The sequence below is a fragment of the Polyodon spathula genome, chromosome 20 (genome assembly GCF_017654505.1).
Source record: "Polyodon spathula isolate WHYD16114869_AA chromosome 20, ASM1765450v1, whole genome shotgun sequence".
NCBI classification, from domain to species: Eukaryota; Metazoa; Chordata; class Actinopteri; order Acipenseriformes; family Polyodontidae; genus Polyodon; species Polyodon spathula.
In genome coordinates, this window is record NC_054553.1 from 15,007,228 (window position 1) to 15,025,961 (window position 18,734).

An 18,734-nucleotide genomic window follows, 5' to 3' on the forward strand; every position below is an offset into this window, starting at 1 on the left:
GCTCTTTGCAGAGCTAGCAGAGACTGTAAGGACTCAGCAGAACGTGCTAGAGACCCTAGTAAAATCACAGGGCAGACTGCCCCCTACCACCAGGCAGCCTCAGCCTCCTACCACCGGGCAGCCTCAGCCCCCACAGTCTCGTTCCCCATCCCCACTGCCTAGACCACCTAGCCCAGAAGATCTGTCCTTCACGGCTTCCAGATCAGACGTGTCGGACCCAGCCACCTCAATAGGGCAGGCCATGGTGGGGGGCTCCTTACCGCCTTTGCCAAATGTGTTGCAGAGGGAATACTTCCGGTCACTAATGCAGGGTGCAGCTGCAGCCACAGACATTCCCTGGTCGGCAGAACAGGAGGGAAAGGGGAACTGCTTCATCCAGCAGAAAGGGCACCCACAGCATGCCCTCCTTTTATGCCAGGACTTCCTGGAATTGGTGCGCTCCTCCTGGAGCAACCCAGCATCTGCACCCTCAGCCTCCAGAACAACAAAGTCTCTGCCGCAAACTGCAGGAGCCCAAGAAGCAGGCCTAGGCACATTCCCCACTATCGATGACATGGTCACATTATTGGTGCAAGGTTCCATCTTCATCAATATGTCCTTCCAAGCCTTGCAGGACAACGGATGTGATGCTCAAAAAGGCATATGCATCGGCAGTGCTGTCAGTCCAAGCAACAAATGTCATGGCTATACTTATTGCAGGAAAGGGCTACGGAAACAGACACAGGGGAGCTCCAGGTGGTAGCAAAGGCGATGACTGACTAATGGGGGAGTTAGATCAGCCATCAGGGAGGTCGCTGGCAGCAATGGTGGCTGCCTGCCGGCATTTGTGGCTGACACAAGCCAAGGTTGTGGAGTCCAAGAAGTTGGCGCTACTGGATGCCCCCCATTACACCGGGGCAGACTTTTGGGGCGACCACTGGATATGTGAGCCTTGAGAGGTCCCACAAGGCCATGGTGGTCACCTCCAAAGTTTCGCGCCTTCCGGCTTACCGTCAGCACCCAAGGTGGCATTCGCAACCTGATGGGGTAAAAGGGTCTAAACACCTCCCTCCACCCCAGAGTAGACAAGCAGGCAGAGGCAGAGGCAGAGCCAGCGGCAGGGGACCACCAAAGGCCAGAGGTAACCTGTTCTCCGGCTGAGTTCGGGGCCTAAGAAAGACCCGCCCCCTCCCAAGCCCAAGGGAGACCGTGGGTGAGGGGCCCTGGCTGCCACCAAACCCCCCCCACAACCGGACTGACCAACGGCAACAACCCTTGGCAAGGCTGCACCCAGGACTCCTGGGTGCTATCGACAATGAGACATGGATACGCTCTACAATTCCTCATAGGTCTGCCACCCTTCAAGGGTGTGCTCCTCCCCACCGTCAAACCAGTGAGGGCCATACTTCTTCAACAGGAGATCACCAATCTTCAAAGGAAGAACGCTATACGCTTGGTAAGTCCAAGCAATGCCGTCAGCGGCTTTTACTCCAGCTACTTCCTGGTGCCCAAAAGGTACAGCAGTTTCACACCAATTATGGACCTCAGGGTCCTCAACTTGTTCCTCAAACAGAGGAAGTTCAACATGTTGATAGCACAGCGTATCCTCCAGTCCGTCCAACCTGGCGACTGGTTCACATCGAGTCTACTTTCACGTCCCAATCCGTCCTGCGCACAGAAAATATCTGAGCTTCAACTTTCAAGGCAATGCATACGAATTCTGTGTGCTACCATTTGGCCTTTCGCTGACGCCCTGCACATTTTCAAAGTGCATGGATGCAGCACTGGCTCCACTCAAGCTGCGGGGTATTCGGATCCTAAACTATCTGTACGATTGTTTCGTTGGCGCGCATTCAAAAGCATGCACAGAGGCACACACAAAACAGGTCATAGATCATGTGATGAAGTTAAGGCTCTCAATATTATATATAATATAATAGTATTGACAGTGTCGACCCAAGGGACTTTTTCAGCCTGAAAAAAGAAACAAGGACCAGGGGTCACAAATGGAGATTAGACAAAGGGGCATTCAGAACAGAAAATAGGAGGCAATTGTTTACACAGAGAATCGTGAGGGTCTGGAATCAACTCCCCAGTAATGTTGTTGAAACTGACACCCTGGGATCCTTCAAGAAGCTGCTTGATGAGATTCTGGGATCAATAAGCTACTAACAACCAAACGAGCAAGATGGGCTGAATGGCCTCCTCTCGTTTGTAAACTTTCTTATGTTCTTATGTTCTTAATACATCAACAGAGGAGCAACTTTGTACCGTCTCAGTCCACAGTGTTCCTGTGGATCAAACTGAACTCTGTGAGCATGCTTGCCTCACTGTCGGAAGACAGGATTCAGTTGTTTGGGGCCACACTCTCCCTATTCAGAGACGACGCTCTCCTACAGGTCAAAGTATATCAAAGGTTGTTGGAGCTGATGGCAGCCGCCTTGAGAATCCTTCCACTAGGGCTGCTGACAATGTGCCCGCTTTAAGCCTGGGTGAATACGTTCAAGGTGCATCTGGTTTGAGATTGGTACCGGCTGGTGCAAGTGTCCAGACAATGATGGAAGAAACTGGAGTGGTGGCTCCGTCTCGGCAATCTGTGCCTCGGATCTCCCCTCGGATCCCCTCACAGAAGGGAAATGGTCGCTACAGACGCCTCCAGCCTGGGCTGGGGAGAGGTCTGGAATGGAAGAGGAATAAGAGGCCAGTGGAAGGGACATTGGTAGCAAGTGCACATAAATGCCCAACAGCTGCAAACAGTGAGCTTGGCGTTATCCCATTTTCGCCAGCAATTAGCACACAAACATGTGCTGGTCCTGACGGACAATACCACAGTGGAGGCCTGTCCTGGATGCACAGAAACTTGCGTTCCATCAGGGCAGTTCACCTCCCTGGTGTGGACAAGAAGGCAGCAGACCTCCTGTCCAGAAGAGCTCCAGACAGCTTGGAGTGGAGGCTGCATCCTCAAGTGGTGAAACAGATTTGGGAGAAGCTTTGACCTGCACAAGTCAACCTCTTTGCCACAGCCGAGTCCACTCATTGCCCCCTATGGTTCTCCATGGAGAGAGACGGGGGCTCCCATAGCCCACAGGGGCTATTGTATGCATTCTACCAGTATTTTCCCTGACACTAGAGAGGATCAGGGTGGAGAGAGCACAGGTTTTGCTGGTTGTACCCAGATGGCCGAGACGCCCCTGGTGACAGGGTGTCAGGATGTGAGTGGTGTGGGCAGAAGTGAACGTCCAATCAGGAGGTATATTTACAAAAAAAAGGACACTTTTTAATAACTACAATCCACCCACTATACCAGCAATGGTATACATTACAATACATTAATTCTACCAGTGCACAGAAAAGTGCTTACGTTCTTGCTGTGGTGCAATGCTGTGCTGTGATATGCAGAGGTAGTGGTGCACCATGGTTTGTGCTAGCTCCGTTATCAGCTACCATAGAGTCAGCCCATCTATGGGAAAGCGTACTATTCACCATACACAGCGCCCTTTCTGGTATTGCTGCTGTTCTGTTATTCTGTTATTACTGTTATTCTGTTATTGCTGCTATTGTTTCATTGCTGCTAGTCTGTTATTCTGTTATTCTGTTATTGCTGCTATTGTTTCATTGCTGCTAGTCTGTTATTCTGTTATTGATGCTATTCCTGTTATTGCGAGGATGCTGAGGTAATACAAATCCTGCAACTCCGCCAAATGCTGATGATGGCTCCTACAGCTGCCAGGCAACAAATGCAGCAAAGCAAAACTAATCATAATTTTGAAGAAACATAATTAATGTATTTAAAAATGTTCTAACTTTTCATTTGTGATTGATTGATTTTTTTTTTTTAATAAAAAGATTTTGTATTTTAATTAACTGGACCAAGCCGTCCATCCGCTCGCTGGAACTTCCAAAAAGCAAATTGGACAGAATTCACCAAAGAAACCAGTTCCTTTCCGCTTAAACTTCCAGATCCAAACTCAACTGATGTTAACGACTCGTACTATAGGTTCTGCAACATGAGCATATCCACATCTAACAATCACATCTGAAGAGGTTTCCGAAAGACCTGCATTCCCGGCTGGGAAGAAGAATGTACGAACTTAGCCTCTGAACTCGACTCAGCAACCACAACAGAAAGAGTGCAATCCATCGGCTCGGCTCTAATAGAATACCTGGACAACAAAAGGAAACAAGAGTGGAACAACATGGTCTCTGAAATCGACATGAAGCACTCCAGTAGAAGAGCCTGGCAAACCATCAACCGACTGACTGGCCAAAGCCATAAACCACAAATCCAAAACCAGGTCAAAGCCAAAGACATCGCAAAGGTGCTTGTTGACAATGGCAAACCAACCCACATAGACAAGCAGTTTGCCAGGAAAGTTAAACAAGAGATTCAGGGCAGCTGGCGAGCCAGCTCAGCAGATGATAACAGCCACAACAGCTTCACCTATCCTGAACTGATTGCAGCGATTTTCACCCTCAAGACAGGGAAAGCTCCAAGACCTGATCACCTGCATCCTGAACAGCTTACCCACCCCTCTGCACCTGTCTTAGAATGGCTACTAGCATTTTTCAACAACTGCCTATTACTAAACAAAATGCCTAAGATCTGGAGAACAGCAAAAGTCATTGCTATTCTTAAACCAAACAAACCACTTGAGGACCCAAAAAGCTACCGGCCAATCAGCCTCCTCTGCATCACCTTCAAGCTTATGGAAAGGCTAATATACAACAGAATAAGCTCCATCGTAGACCCACAGCTCCCAAACAAACAAGCAGATTTCAGGCCAAATAGATCAAAAACCGACCAGGTCTGCTGTATGGTCGTTGATATCGAACAATGCTTCCAAGAAAAAAAGAAAGTGGTGCTGTTCTTGTGGACTTAACAGCAGCTTATGACACGGTCTGGCATAAAGGACTCATACTCAAACTGCTTCGTATCATCCCAAACAAGAAATTGGTCCTCTTTATCCAAGAACTAATCTCTAACAGATAATTTACCTTAACACTGGGCAACGACACCTCCTGGAAATTTTACCTTAAGAATGGCGTTATGCATCACCAAGACAGTGAGCAGCATTTTCCACCTCACCAATCGCCTTGCTAACATAACAATCAACGTCAAGTGATAAGACAAAACTATTCCATTTGAGAAAAGCCCGAAATATCTAAGAGTTGTACTTGTACTTGTACTTCAACTGCACGTGAGTTAATAAAGTGCAATTCCCCGTGCTCACATATTACATTTTACCTGCACGTGAAGTGCTGTGCAATCCTCGTGCCTAAATACAAATATACATTTTAAATACTCTTGTAACCCATATTGCATCCTGTGTACTAATGTCCATACACCAACACACACATGCAAGATACAACACCAAAATACACACAGGGGCAGGGCAACATTGCCACATAACACCCCCCCCCCCCCCCCCCTTAAAATCCCCAAAGTCTTGCTCAAAGTCCCAGGCCAAGAACAGGGACATTAAGGGGTTCATGGGTGGCAATGTTGCCAGTAGCCAGGCTGCTACTGGTAATGCTGTCAGCAGACGTGCTGACAGCAGGGCGAGTCTCTCCTCCCGCTGTAACACCAGCAGCGGAAATCCTGCCAATGGTGAGCCTGTCAGCAGACGTGCTGATAGCTCCCAGACTAATACCTTCAGCCGGAGCAATTCCAGCAGCGGAAAGGCTAATGGGATTGATGGCCTCCAGACCTCCCCCAACATCTCCGGCAGTGAAACTGCTGCAGGGTGAGGTGGTCTCCTGACCTCTCCCCTCTTCTTCATAGCCGACAGCTCCCTCCTGTGGGACTCCAGCCACAAGAACTCCTGCAGCAAAATTGCTGCGGGGGGAGATGGTCTCCTGACCTCTACCCCTTTCTTCATAGCCAGCAGCTCCCTCTAGTGGGGTTTCAGCCACACTGACCCCTGCGGCCAAGCAGAGCTGACAGCGGCCCCTGGCGAAGCAGTTCTGGCGACCCCAGGTGAAGGCAGCAGTGGACCCTTGGGAGACGAACTCGGGAGGGGAGCCCCTGGCCATAGAGGCTGCAGCAGGAGCTCCACTTCTCCCTTGTACCCTGCAACCGGTGGCTCCACAGGCAATGTGGACACACAAGCAGCCCCAGGTGATGCGGAGCAGCAGGCAACCCCAGGCGGTGTGGAGCAGCAGGGAACCCCAGGAGATGCGGAGTAGCAGGCAACCCCAGGTTATGCCAAGCAGGCATCCTTGGGCAAAGCGAGGCTGGCATCCTTGGGCAAAGAGAGGCTGGCATCCTTGGTCAAAGCGAGTCTGGCATCCTTGGGCAAAAGCGAGGCTGGCATCCTTGGGCAAAGAGAGGCTGTCATCCTTGGGCAAAGCGAGTCTGGCATTCTTGGGCAAAAGCGAGACAGGCATCCTTGAGCAATGATGTGCGGAGAGTCAGGACAAGCTGTGGTGCGGGTTTTGGCCCTCTTCTTGGCCACTGCGGTCGGGTGGTTCTTCCCCGTGCTTCCCTCAGCAGCCTGTGCAAGGGCTGCAGAGGACCGCAAGCATCCAGTCTTTGTCCTTCTGGTGATGGGAGAGGAAGCTCCTGCTCTACTCCCCCTGATGGTGATGGAGGCAGAGGCAGCTCCAGCTCCTCTCCTCGTGATGGTGGGGGAAGTGATACCAGCAGGCATTCACCCTCTGCTGGTGGAGGTGGCGGAAGCAGAGGCAGCTCCTACTGCTCTGCTCCTGCTGGTGGTGGAGGAAGAGGCAGGTCCTGCTTCTCTGCTCCTGGTGGTGGAGGCAGTGGCAGCTCCTGCTGCTCTGCTCCTGATGGTGGAAGCGGTGGGAGCAGCATGTAGCCTCCTGGCGACGGAGGTGGGAGTGGCATGTAGACTGATCTCCACCCTCAGAGGTGGGAGGCGGCGTTGTCTCCTCCCTGCCGACAGAGGAGGAGCGCTGTAGTCTCCTGGGCACACAGAGGTGGACCGTTGTGGTGTCGTCTCCTGGCAACGGAGGTGGGAGTGCCGTGTTGTCTCCTGGCGAAGGAGGAGCGGCGTGTAGTCTACCCTTGCTACAGGGGACTGGTGCAGCTCTCTCTCACTTGCAGGGGACTGGTGTGGCTCTCCCTCACTTGCGCTGGACTGGTGAGGCTCTCCCTCACTTGCAGGGGACTGGTGCGGCTCTCCCTCCTGCTCAGGAGACAGCGGTGGGATTTCTCCCTCTGACTCTGGAGATGGCAACAACTGCTCCTCTCCCTCTGGCGCTGGAGATGGCTCCTATCCCTCTAGCTCTGGAGGTGAAAACAGCAGGCATTCTTCCTCTGCTGGTGGAGTTGGGAGCTGCAAGTAGAGTCCCTTCAGCCCAATGAGGGTGCAGGTAGGCGCGTCTCCTCCTACTTGGAATGCAACCTGCTGGGGCAGTCCCATATCGTCAGCCAAGTAGTTGATCACCACAGCTGCTGGGTGCACAAAGGGCACAGGGTAGTATTGTTGTTCCCAGTGTTCCCAACGTTCTCCATCTCTGGCCCACAGCAGGTCATCAACCTGTGGGAGGTCCTCCCCGTTCCACTCCGGGTCCAACACCCAGTCCAGCATTTCCTCAGAGGATGGGAAAGGCTCTGTCTCCTCCCTCCTGGGCTATGGATGTTCTGGCTCCTGCCCCTTCTTGGGCCGTGGATGCACCGACTCCTCTTTTGTGGGCAGTAGACACCTGTGCTCCCCCCTTCTGGGCGCTGGATGCTCAGGCTCCTCCCACTCAGGCATAGGACGTTCGGGCTTCCTCCATCTGGGCGCTAGTTCCTCCTCTTCATAACCGCGGGAGGGACAGCTAGAAAAGCGATGCCCCTGTTCGCAGAGAGGGCACACCGGCGACTAATGGTCGTATCACCCTGGGTTCCTAGCCTTCAGGCAGAACTCCTTTGTGTCCTTCTCCTCCTGCGGTCGTTGCTGCCGCTTTCCTCTCCCACATCTCCCCATTTCTTTATTTTTATTTTTTTCCAAGTACAAAAGGACAAAATAGTTAACAAAACAAATAGTTATGGACTACATATGTACTTACTACGCCTAAAATAGGTGGAGTAACGAGTGGAGGGAGAGACTAGTTTGGTGCAGCTGGATTTTTTGAAAAAACTAACAACTTTTGTCTTTTTTTGTTTATGTATGGTTCGCCACAAAGACGATTAAAGACGAGTTCTCACGATTTGTTTTGGATTTCACCCCTGCACTCCTTCCCTCACACCATTTTGTTTTCTTTTGTTATTTAATTATTTTGATGTGTATAGATAATAAAAATAAATTATTTTATTTCCGTACACATAAATTACTGTCTGGACATTCCATTTAATACACTCTCGCCTCAAACTGCCTCAGAGTACCTCGACCATCAGGAAGTGGACTGTGGTGACCTCTCCATCACCCTTAAGTCCCGCGATCCACGGCTTCTAAAAAGTCTCACCCTCAGAAAGTTTGTCATTGCTTTTTCAGCATACATCCTCTGCACAACCTAAACTCACAGAAACCACGAGCTGGATCAATATCTCCTGTACGTTTCCGAGCTGTCCATTAGATACAGGGGCACCTTATTTTACGCTTACCATAAAGCTTTCTTTGTCACAGCAGCCACAATCTTGGAATCCGACAATGTCATCATCAACTGGAACACTCCGGATATCAGTTTATTAAATTGGATTTTCAGCAAGTTGCGAGCGCACGCCTGCGGGATCTGTGCTTCTACAGCCCACGCTTTGTCACTGTGCCCCAGAGCAGATTGCTACAGCTCTTGCACCCTGCTGCCTCCTTCTTCTCATGTCAAGTTCTCACATCATTATAACACTTTTAAATGCCATTAACTCTTTGTGGCCCAAAGTCGGACCAGGTCCGACATTACAATTTTCCCTTTCCAGTCCAATGTTGGACCCTGTCTGACATCATCAAAAAGACGTAAAGCACAGGTCTCTAGTTGTTTTTTTACCCAATAAAAGCAGAGAAAACATTTCAATGGCCAAGTGAGGCTGATAGGAGCCGAATGAAGCGAAAAAAGGGCATATTTCATAGCCCCATGCACTAGAGATATAACACAGACATAAACAACTCAAAGAACATGGACATAAACTCAAAGAATATCACGGAGATTTGCAGAGCTTTTTAAGATGTTATAATAATAAAATAATGACTTGGATCGCATTATTGAGGAGTTTGATGATAAAATGAATGATCAGGAGAGGATTTATCATGTTTCTAAAGAGCAGGGCTCGCAAAATTTTGGTAATGGTACTTGCCCTTTGGGCAGTCCATTGTCGACATTTGGTTGTCCAAAAAAATGTCAAGTTGCCCATAATTGAGCTGTAGACTGAAATGCATGTACATGGATTAAGGAGTGGTTAACATGTAGAAAACAGAAAGCACTGATTAGAGGAGAAACCTCAAAATGGAGTGAGGTAACCAGTGGAGTACCACAGGGATCAGTATTAGGTCCTCTGCTATTCCTAATCTACATTAATGATTTAGATTCTGGTATAGTAAGCAAACTTGTTAAACTTGCAGATGACACAAAAATAGAAGGAGTGGCAAACACTGTTGCAGCAGCAAAGGTCATTCAAAATGATCTAGACAAGATTCAAAACTGGGCAGACACATGACAAATGACATTTAATAGAGAAAAGTGTAAGGTACTGCGTGCAGGCAATAAAAAATGTGCATTATAAATATCATATGGGAGATACTGAAATTGAAGCAATCTATGAAAAAGGCCTGGGAGTTTTTGATGACTCAGAAATGTCTTCATCTAGACCAGTGGTTCCCAACCGCTGGTCTGTGGACCGATGCCGATTCACAGGGAGATTTCAGCCAGTCTGCAAGAGGACATATAAAAAATGTGTATGCTTGTTTCTTTAAATGTTTAACAGTGGAGGAATAGTAATACAAAACCACACTCACCTGTCTTTGAAGGCTATTTATTTCAAGTATAAAGTATAATCTCAATGTTACAAACTTCACTATTATCAAGTACAGTAGGGAAATTAACAGTGTGTTTATCCTCATTCCACATATCATATAACGATACTTCCGTACATGCATTTGCGTTATAGTGTTATGCATAAAATGAAGACGTAACGACGGCCTGTTATGCAATATTATTAGATTTATTAGATTTATCTACTCTCCATTTTGTAAAGTGAGATTTTAATGCTGTGTGCTGCTCTTGAGAGGTTGACGTATTCAAATAATGTCGAAGCAAGTTTCTTTGGACACATTTTTCAACAAAAAGACAGAAAAAACAGGATTGGACAACAGCAGTGAAAAAAGTAAACATGAGTGTGAAGTTAATGAAGAAAATGAAGAAGATCAACATGAGTAGGGAGTTGTGACAACAGCGATGTTAAAGAGATCAGGCTTCAATAGAAAATACAATATTTCGTACATTAACTTCAGATTTATTTCACTTGGCGATGAAGAGTCACCCAAACCTCAGTGTGTTGTGTGTGGTGACTTAGTAATGATGCAATGAAGCCATCCAAACTAATTTGGCACTTAAAATCTAAACATGTTGAATTGGTATCCAAGCCAACAGAGTTCTTTGAAAGAAAGCGTGATGAATTAAAGGGACAGCAACAATGAATGCGATGTGCAACTATAAGTGAAGCTGCATTTACAGCGTAATACTTGTCTCACTTCATATTGCAAAGACTAAAAAGCCGTTCACAACAGGTGAGGAATTGATAATGCCATCTGTTAAAGACATCTGTCAGGGTGTGCTGGGTAAAACTGCAGCCTAAAGGGTGAGTTGTGTACTGCTTTCAAATAATACAGTGGCACTGAGAATTGACGACATTTCTCAAGACATGGAAGATCAACTCATAGATCGGTTGAAAAATGCCAGATATTTCTCACTACAACTCGACGAATCAACCAACATTATCTGCTTAGCAATTTTATTGGCGTATGTACATTTTGAACACAAGGGAAATGTGGCAGAGCAAAGCTCTGCCCTTTAAATTGGCAGGGATGGGGTTAACTTCCCCTACCTGCCTGGGTTTATTATGTTCAGGTGGCTGGGGTTGATTAGTTGATTAGGTTGATTAACGATCAATCAGCGCCCAGCCACCTGATATAAAAGGAGGCCTCTGCTTCTCATTTGGAGAGAGGGAGCTGAGGAAGCAGGTTGGTTTTTTTTTGGTTGTTTAGAAAGTTTGAATCCAGTGAAGGCATTGCCCAGCCTGGAAACTGTTATTTTTGTAAGTTTTGCTTTTTATCTTTTTTGTGTTTAAATTGCTTTGTTTTGGCCCTTGTGCTCTTTCATTTGTGTTTATAATAAAATAGTTATTTTTTTGAACTGCAGTCTGTCTCTGGGCCTCTTTCCACTCGCCAGCCTGCCACAGGCAATTTTACTGAAGAGTTGCTATGTGCTCTCGAACTCCCCAACCAAACTACAAGTGCTGAAGTGTTTAAGGCTCTCAAAGAATTGTGACTGGCCATGGACTCGATTGGAAATGTTGTGCGGGAATCTACACATATGGCACCGCACCATTCTGGTGTTGTGGCTAAAGTGATAGAAGTTAGCCCTAGAATGTGAGTCAATGCACTTTTTCATTCACTGGGAAATGCTGGCGACAAAAAAGTCAGGAGAATTGCACAATGTTCTCAATACAGTTGTGAAGGTGGTTAACTACTTTAGAGCCCATGCTTTAAATTCCCGATTGTTCGCATGTTTGTGCGATGAAATGGATGCACAACATAGCCAGCTGCTGTTGCACACAGAAATACGTTGGCTATCCCGGGGCAAAGTAATATCAAGAGTTTTCAAGCTAAGAAAGGAACTTGCCAGGTTCCTCACGTAAAAGAAGTCTGATTGGGCAGAGAATTTCAGGGATTTCGAATGGCTTGCAAAGTTGGCATATTTGGCTGACATATTTACATCACTGAATGATCTCCAGCTGTCACTGCAAGGCAAAATGACTAATGTGTTTCAGATGCCAGATAAAGTCACTGCATTCAAAAACAAATTGCAAATGTAGAGTAATCATGTTTCCAAACATTGTTTCGATATGTTTCTAGTACTGCTAGAAGAGCTCAGTGATGCCAATGAGCAGGTCGTGAATAATTTGATTGACATAATTGGTCAGCGTTTAAAATCTTTGGGTGAAAAATTTGAAGATTTTCCTGCAGAGAGGGAGCCCAGAATCGAAAAGGAATGGATTCGAGATCCTTTCATTTCAAAGACCGGAGCATAATTATCCACAATGCAGGAAGATCAACTGATTGAGTTAACAAATGACAATGGTTTAAAGCTGCAGTTTCAAGCAGGGGAATCTCTGGCAGCATTTTGGATAAAGACAAGGAATAGCCCGAACTTAGTAGAATCACACTGCAATCATTGCTGCCTTTCTCCTCCACATATTTCCGTGAGACTGGATCTTCAACCATGACAAGCTATAAAAACAAAGAATCGGAATAAACTTGACATTCGAGCATCGCCACGAGTAGCACTCTCAAACAGCGAACCCAGGCTGAATTTGCTTGTGGCTCACAAACAAGCACAGAAATCTGACTAGAAGCATCACATCACCCCAACCACCCAGAACACTTGGTAAGTTTTTATTTTCTTTGTAGATTTACAACTGTATTTTAAAAACAAAGAAACAGGTACTAAGTTACATCCGAATGAAACTAAAAATAATATGTGTGTTTAGCAAAGTAGCAATAAACAGGTAATTCTGTGATAATTTTCATTTGTACATAATAATTCTACTGTAATTCATTTATTGTTATTTTTTTAAATGTGTCATTTAATTATTTTCATTTTTAGCATTGTTTTCTGATACTATAGTTTTATATAGATATACACACAAAAGGTAATTTAAAACTAGGCCTAATTTTAAAAGTGAATATTGTAGGAAGCGGTCCGTGACATTTTGAGACCAGAAGTAGCTGGTCCTCAGTGGGAAAAACGTTGGGAACTGCAGATCTAGACAATGTGGGGACGTTATAAAAAAGGCCAACAAGATGCTTGGATATATTATGAAAAGTTGAATTTAAATCAAGGGAAGTAATGTTACAACTGTACAATGCATTAGTAAGACCTCATCTTGAATACCGTGTTCAGTTTTGGTCACCTCGCTACAAAAAGGATATTGCTGTTCTAGAAAGAGTGCAAAGAAGAGCAACCAGAATTATTATGGGTTTAAAAGGCATGTCATATGTAGACAGGCTAAAATAATTGAATCTATTCAGTCTTGAACAAAGAAGACTACACGACGACCTGATTCAAGCATTCAAAATTCTAAAAGGTATTGACAATGTCAGCCCAAGGGACTTTTTTGACCTGAAAAAAGAAACAAGGACCAGGGGTCACTAATGGAGATTAGATAAAGGGGCATTCAGAACAGAAAATAGGAGGCACTTTTTCTCGCAGAATTGTGAGGGTCTGGAACCAACTCCCCAGTAATGTTGTTGAAGCTGACACCCTGGGATCTTTCAAGAAGCTGCTTGATGAGATTCTGGGATCAATAAACTACTAACAACCAAACGATCAAGATAGGTCGAATGGCCTCATCTTGTTGTAAACTTTCTTATGTTCTTATGTTCTTATATACTTTTTCAATATCAAAATTCCATACTTTTTTCCAGATTTCCATTTGTTTTTACCAGACTTGTGTTTTAGTTAGTTTCTACTAGTTCTTTGATAGTTATCCACATACGGGCAGCCACAGAGTATTATAGCTTTTTGATCCAGAGCAGAAGTTGCTCCTGGTTTTCTAAAAGTATCTGTCAGAATCTGAAGGTGCATATCTAGCAAGAGACAATGCAGGTATGCAAAAGAGAAGTAAGATACAATCTAATAAATGTCCAACATGTGAGAACTACATTTCATTATTTACAAAAAGAATATACAAAGTGGTATAATGCAAGTATATTTGTGCCAAAATAGGATAGTATAATGGTACCAATAGTATACTAAAACCAGACAATTTTGGCACAAGAACACTTGCAATATGTTATGTTTTTGTAAGGGATGATATTGGCTTCTGATCCAAACTTCTTTAAAACCTCTGTAAATGTTGAAAACTATGGGTGGTGAAAAATAACAAAAATGAAATAACAAATGTGCACACATTATATATTAAAATGTGTAAGTGTTGTCTATTAAACACATATGTAAAATACTAAATACAGAACACCCTCGCTATAACAACCCTGTTCGGGTCCAAAGCCTTTTGTTCGCTACAGTAAAAGAACAATCCAAAACGAACAATATAAGCTGCTGGAGTAAGTTAAAGAAATCACCTTGGATAAAGGCATTGGCTAAACTATTAATAATATTAGTACTGTTTTATTGTTTGATTTTCTTTATTATTACAGTATTTGTCACTACTAGCACTAAATAATAATAATAATAATAATAATAATAATAATAATAATAATAATAATAATAATATAATTATAATAATAATATCAATTACATATTTTCATCTTAAAATTCTTTCAAGTCATGTAAATACCGTACGACGTAGCTGCATAAGTACCGATATAGGATATCCTACTTAATTGAAGAACACAGTATACCCCCCCCCCAAAAAGTGCATTATTTAAATCAAAGTTGACACTTTACAATTAACTTAAGAAATTGAATTCTTTGTTTAAAATAATAATAATAATAATAATAAATAATAATAATAATAATAATAATAATAATAATAATAAATGTTGCTTTGCCGTGCCAGTTGCATAGAGCTGTACGAGCCAACATCAGCAGCAGTTTGATTTTTTATTTTTTTCAATCTGTATTTAGTCGGATAATTAAGGCCATATATTGAGGATGTAAATAGTGTATATATAGTGTATAATAAAATTACTGGTACATTTTATTAATCACATTAAAGAAACGAAAAGAAGCGATGTCAACATGCTACATGCTAAATCTGAGTCAATTATAATAACTATCGTATTCGATTTTTTTTTTTTTTTTCCCTGGGTTTGGAAATAACGTTAACGATTTAATAAAGGCAACAAAATAACAAAATGTAAGTTTAAAAAAAGTCATAGCCTTCAATATAAAAGTATATATTTTGGCTATCGTAGTATCCTTTTTAGCGCTGACTAGATAGGATTGCTTGAGTTGCCATGGGTGTTACACGGGGGCAATCCTCGCGGGATTTGGTCACAAGCAATGTGTACGTGTAACGTCACCCTAGAAATCACTCAAGCATTACCAATGAAACAAACTTATCCCTCTAAACGTGTTTTACCAGGATGATCTGTGAGCGGAGTCTCAAGTGGGAAACCCCTATTTGATTAAAGCACAGAACGTTATCTTGTTATAGAGTAAAAAAAACGGATTGCACGTCGGGCAAGCAGCCCAAAAAAACATGTTGTAGGACAGTTTTATTTTGGTTATCCCAGAACGTCGGTCTAGCGATTTTACGAGCCCAGAAGAGGTATATAAAAAATACAGCAAGGGGTGGGGCTTGGCTGGAGATGCAGTACCAAGTGTCCTTTTGCGATTCAATGCCTTTTAAACCTGTTTTACTCTGAAGCAAAAAAATTAAACAGTGCCTGTAAAAAAAAAAAAAAAATGGACCTGACACACCTGACAAGCGCTGAATAAATGGATTGAAAGGGTTAAATCCATCAAGCAGACAGGTCATGGAACGTGGCTAGCTAAAGCGGATATTTCGCATGAATTCAAGGTGATGCCCTCCACCCTTCCCTCCGTCACTAATCTACTGGAATGGAGGATTCTATTTCGCCACCCGCAGCAGTCCAAAGATTTTCAATAGCCTATCTGAAGTTCTATGTTGGATTCAAGCTTGCCTTATTCCTGGATCCCTTAATAACTTTGCCTGCAGGTAGTCTTGTTCCGCAACTGATGCCTCTGCCGCTCCCTTCCCTCTCCAAGTCCCGGAGTTCCACCAACTAACCCTGGACTGATTTCCTCCTTGTCCTCTCTGCTCAGCTCAGCCCGACAATACATGTCATTTGCTCTCACCCTTTCCACAAACTCCTCCTATTCTACAGCCTGGTCAGCCTTGTCCCAGTTTTGCACCCAAAACCAAATTTCTCCCACTTCATTAACCAAAATCCTGGCTTTTATCACCTATTTCTGGGACATCCTCCACCGCTCTCCTTCTTCAATCAAGCCCGATATCCAGTATTCAACACTTCTACAGGATCATGTCTATTCCAGCTCCTACCCTCCTCTCAATCCCAACCATCAGTCTTACTCTATGCAGGATTGAGAGAAGTCTCCTTCCCAATCAGACAGCCCATTGCCTCTGATATCCTCCTAAATCCTTTGTTGCCGACATGCTGTAATTTCATAACTTTTGTTACGATGACAAAACAAGTCATATCTCAGCCGTCCAACCAGCAAACTTGTTTTTTTTTTTAAGCGTGGGTCATAGCCATGACTAAGGGACTTGTCATGAGACCATTGGTTTAGGGCTAGGGTGGGTGGGACATATAATATTTTGATTACAAGGAGGAGTCTGTGCTGGCACCATTATGACTGAGTGGACAGCAGATTCGATGTTCTGTATCTCTGGTTTTACAATTCCAAGAGTGATAATCTACACATCATCTAAATGGTAAGTACTTGGACTAATTAGCCATATTATTGCTGTTTTTTTTTCCAACTTCATATTAAGTTTTTTTTTTGTGTTGAGTATATCTGCAGTGTTTTTTTTTCGCTGTGTCATGTCTGTGCGTGTGCGTACTTGCTTGCTTGCTGGGCAGGGCTAACATGACTGTAAACAACTGTACCAACATTACATTTGTAAAAAAAAAGAATAAATAAATAAATAAATAAAACGTTCTTATAGTTAGTCCTTGACAATTTGTGAAGGTACAACATACTTAAGTTTTTTTTATATGAAACTTGGAAAGAGGTTGAAATTGGCAATTTTAAAAAATATTACTTATTATTTTACATTTGCCATTTCGGAGGTTGATTTTTTTGCAAAATACTATGCATTGTAAAAGCTTATCTAGCTCTGCAAATGTACAAGATATTGCAATTCTGATTTCAGATTCAAAATCCTTGGAAAATTGTGCAGCTACAATGTACTTTGTTTTTTATATAACACTTGGAAAGTGGTTGAAATTAATTTTTTTTTAATTATTTTTCATATTTTGATAATTTTTTGGGAGATGTAGCTCAAAAGGAAAAAATTTAAATAATCCCACAAAAAAAAAAAAAAATTACATTACTAGAAATATTTACTTAATACCTTTCTGTGGGTGTATTGGGTTTTAATTTCTGATTTAAGTTTCCAAAACTACAAGAGCTTAAACACAAAGTGTTCATATTTATAACCAAATATTGTCATTCCCCATAGGCAGCATAGGGTTAACCTAATCTCCATCCTTCACCTTGGCTGTTTCAATCCCATCAATGATCTCATTATGGAGTCCATGTGCCTGACCACCTTCTTCAGCTTCTAGAGATGTGGTGAATTCACCATGCCATCCCTTCCCAGCTTCTCTACCTCTGGCATCTGATCCAGGGACCTCATCCTTGTTAAGGACCAACATTTCCTCCTTCTCCGATCCTCAAAAACCAACCAGTTTCGATCTGGCTCACTTATCTCTGCAGAAGCTCCTATCAACCAGGAAACCTTCACTCTCTGAACCCCTCTTCTCCGATCTATCCAGAAACATTATCACTAGGCATTGATTAGCCTCTCAACTCTCCTACCTTGTCACCAAGGCAGGCTTGCCCTCCCAGTTCTACACAACACATTCTCTTATAATCGGAGCAGCGACGTCCAAAGCAAGAACCAGGCTCAACCAACACACCATTAAAGTCCTAGGTTGCTGGGCATCATCAGCAGTCGATCCTCCCCAGCAGACACCATGAGTGGGGGTGCCCTCTCCTTTCTCCTAAAAAAGAGAGGTTTTCCTCTCCACAGTGCGGACGGCTTTCCTTTAGGTCATCAGTACTAACCTCTCTCTGTCTTGTTTGTTTTTACACACTTAAGTCTATGCTGTGCAGTGGCTACAGTCTTTTCTATCCTCACAAATTTTTGGGGGATTAGTGAGGCTCACTTTCCCTGACCTCCCTGGGCTACACCCTTCGAGCTGGAGGTTCTGCATGGGCCAGAGGGCCACACTCTCTATGGTGTCGCAGCTCATGTGCTTTCCCTATTCTAATTTCTGGAGACTCTTGCTCTCTTAGCTGTTAACGTGAAGTCTGTTTCGCAGTCCTTCGGTCTCTTTCTAATCTCTCTACTTTCAGGGACTCCTGTAAGCTCCTTTCCATGATCTTGACTCCCTCTAACTTTCCTTTCAAGGCTCTCCTTCAGAGGTCAGTTCGGTCCCGTTGGGTAGCTCTGTTCCCAAGTCTCTCAGCTGCAGTGGCTCTCCTAGTTGGGTCCTCTGTCCCCTCAATCTCTTATGGGTACTCCATAGCCAAGCTGCCATGGAAGCGGCTCTCCGCAGAGTGGGGGATTCTATCTATGTATTTTCAGGTCTTGGGTCACCGGAACAGCCTTCGGAAATAAGGTTCTCCATTGTCAAGACCCCCTTCAAGTATCATGGTGCTCTCTGAGCTGTCATAAAGCACTATACTTACCCCACACCATTGCCCTGTGAAAAGGCTTTTTAAAAAACCATGAATGCAAACAAGCTTGGCTGTTTTGCACAGTGGTTAATACACTTGCTTGCGGTATGCTGGGTTGCTGTTTCACGTCCAGCCTCCTCCCTGTTCCTGAAGAGGTGGTTTGAAACATTGCCACAAGGTGTGTGCAACTGTATTTTATGTCCAGACTGTATAGAAAGGTATTTTCATTTACTAACACCATT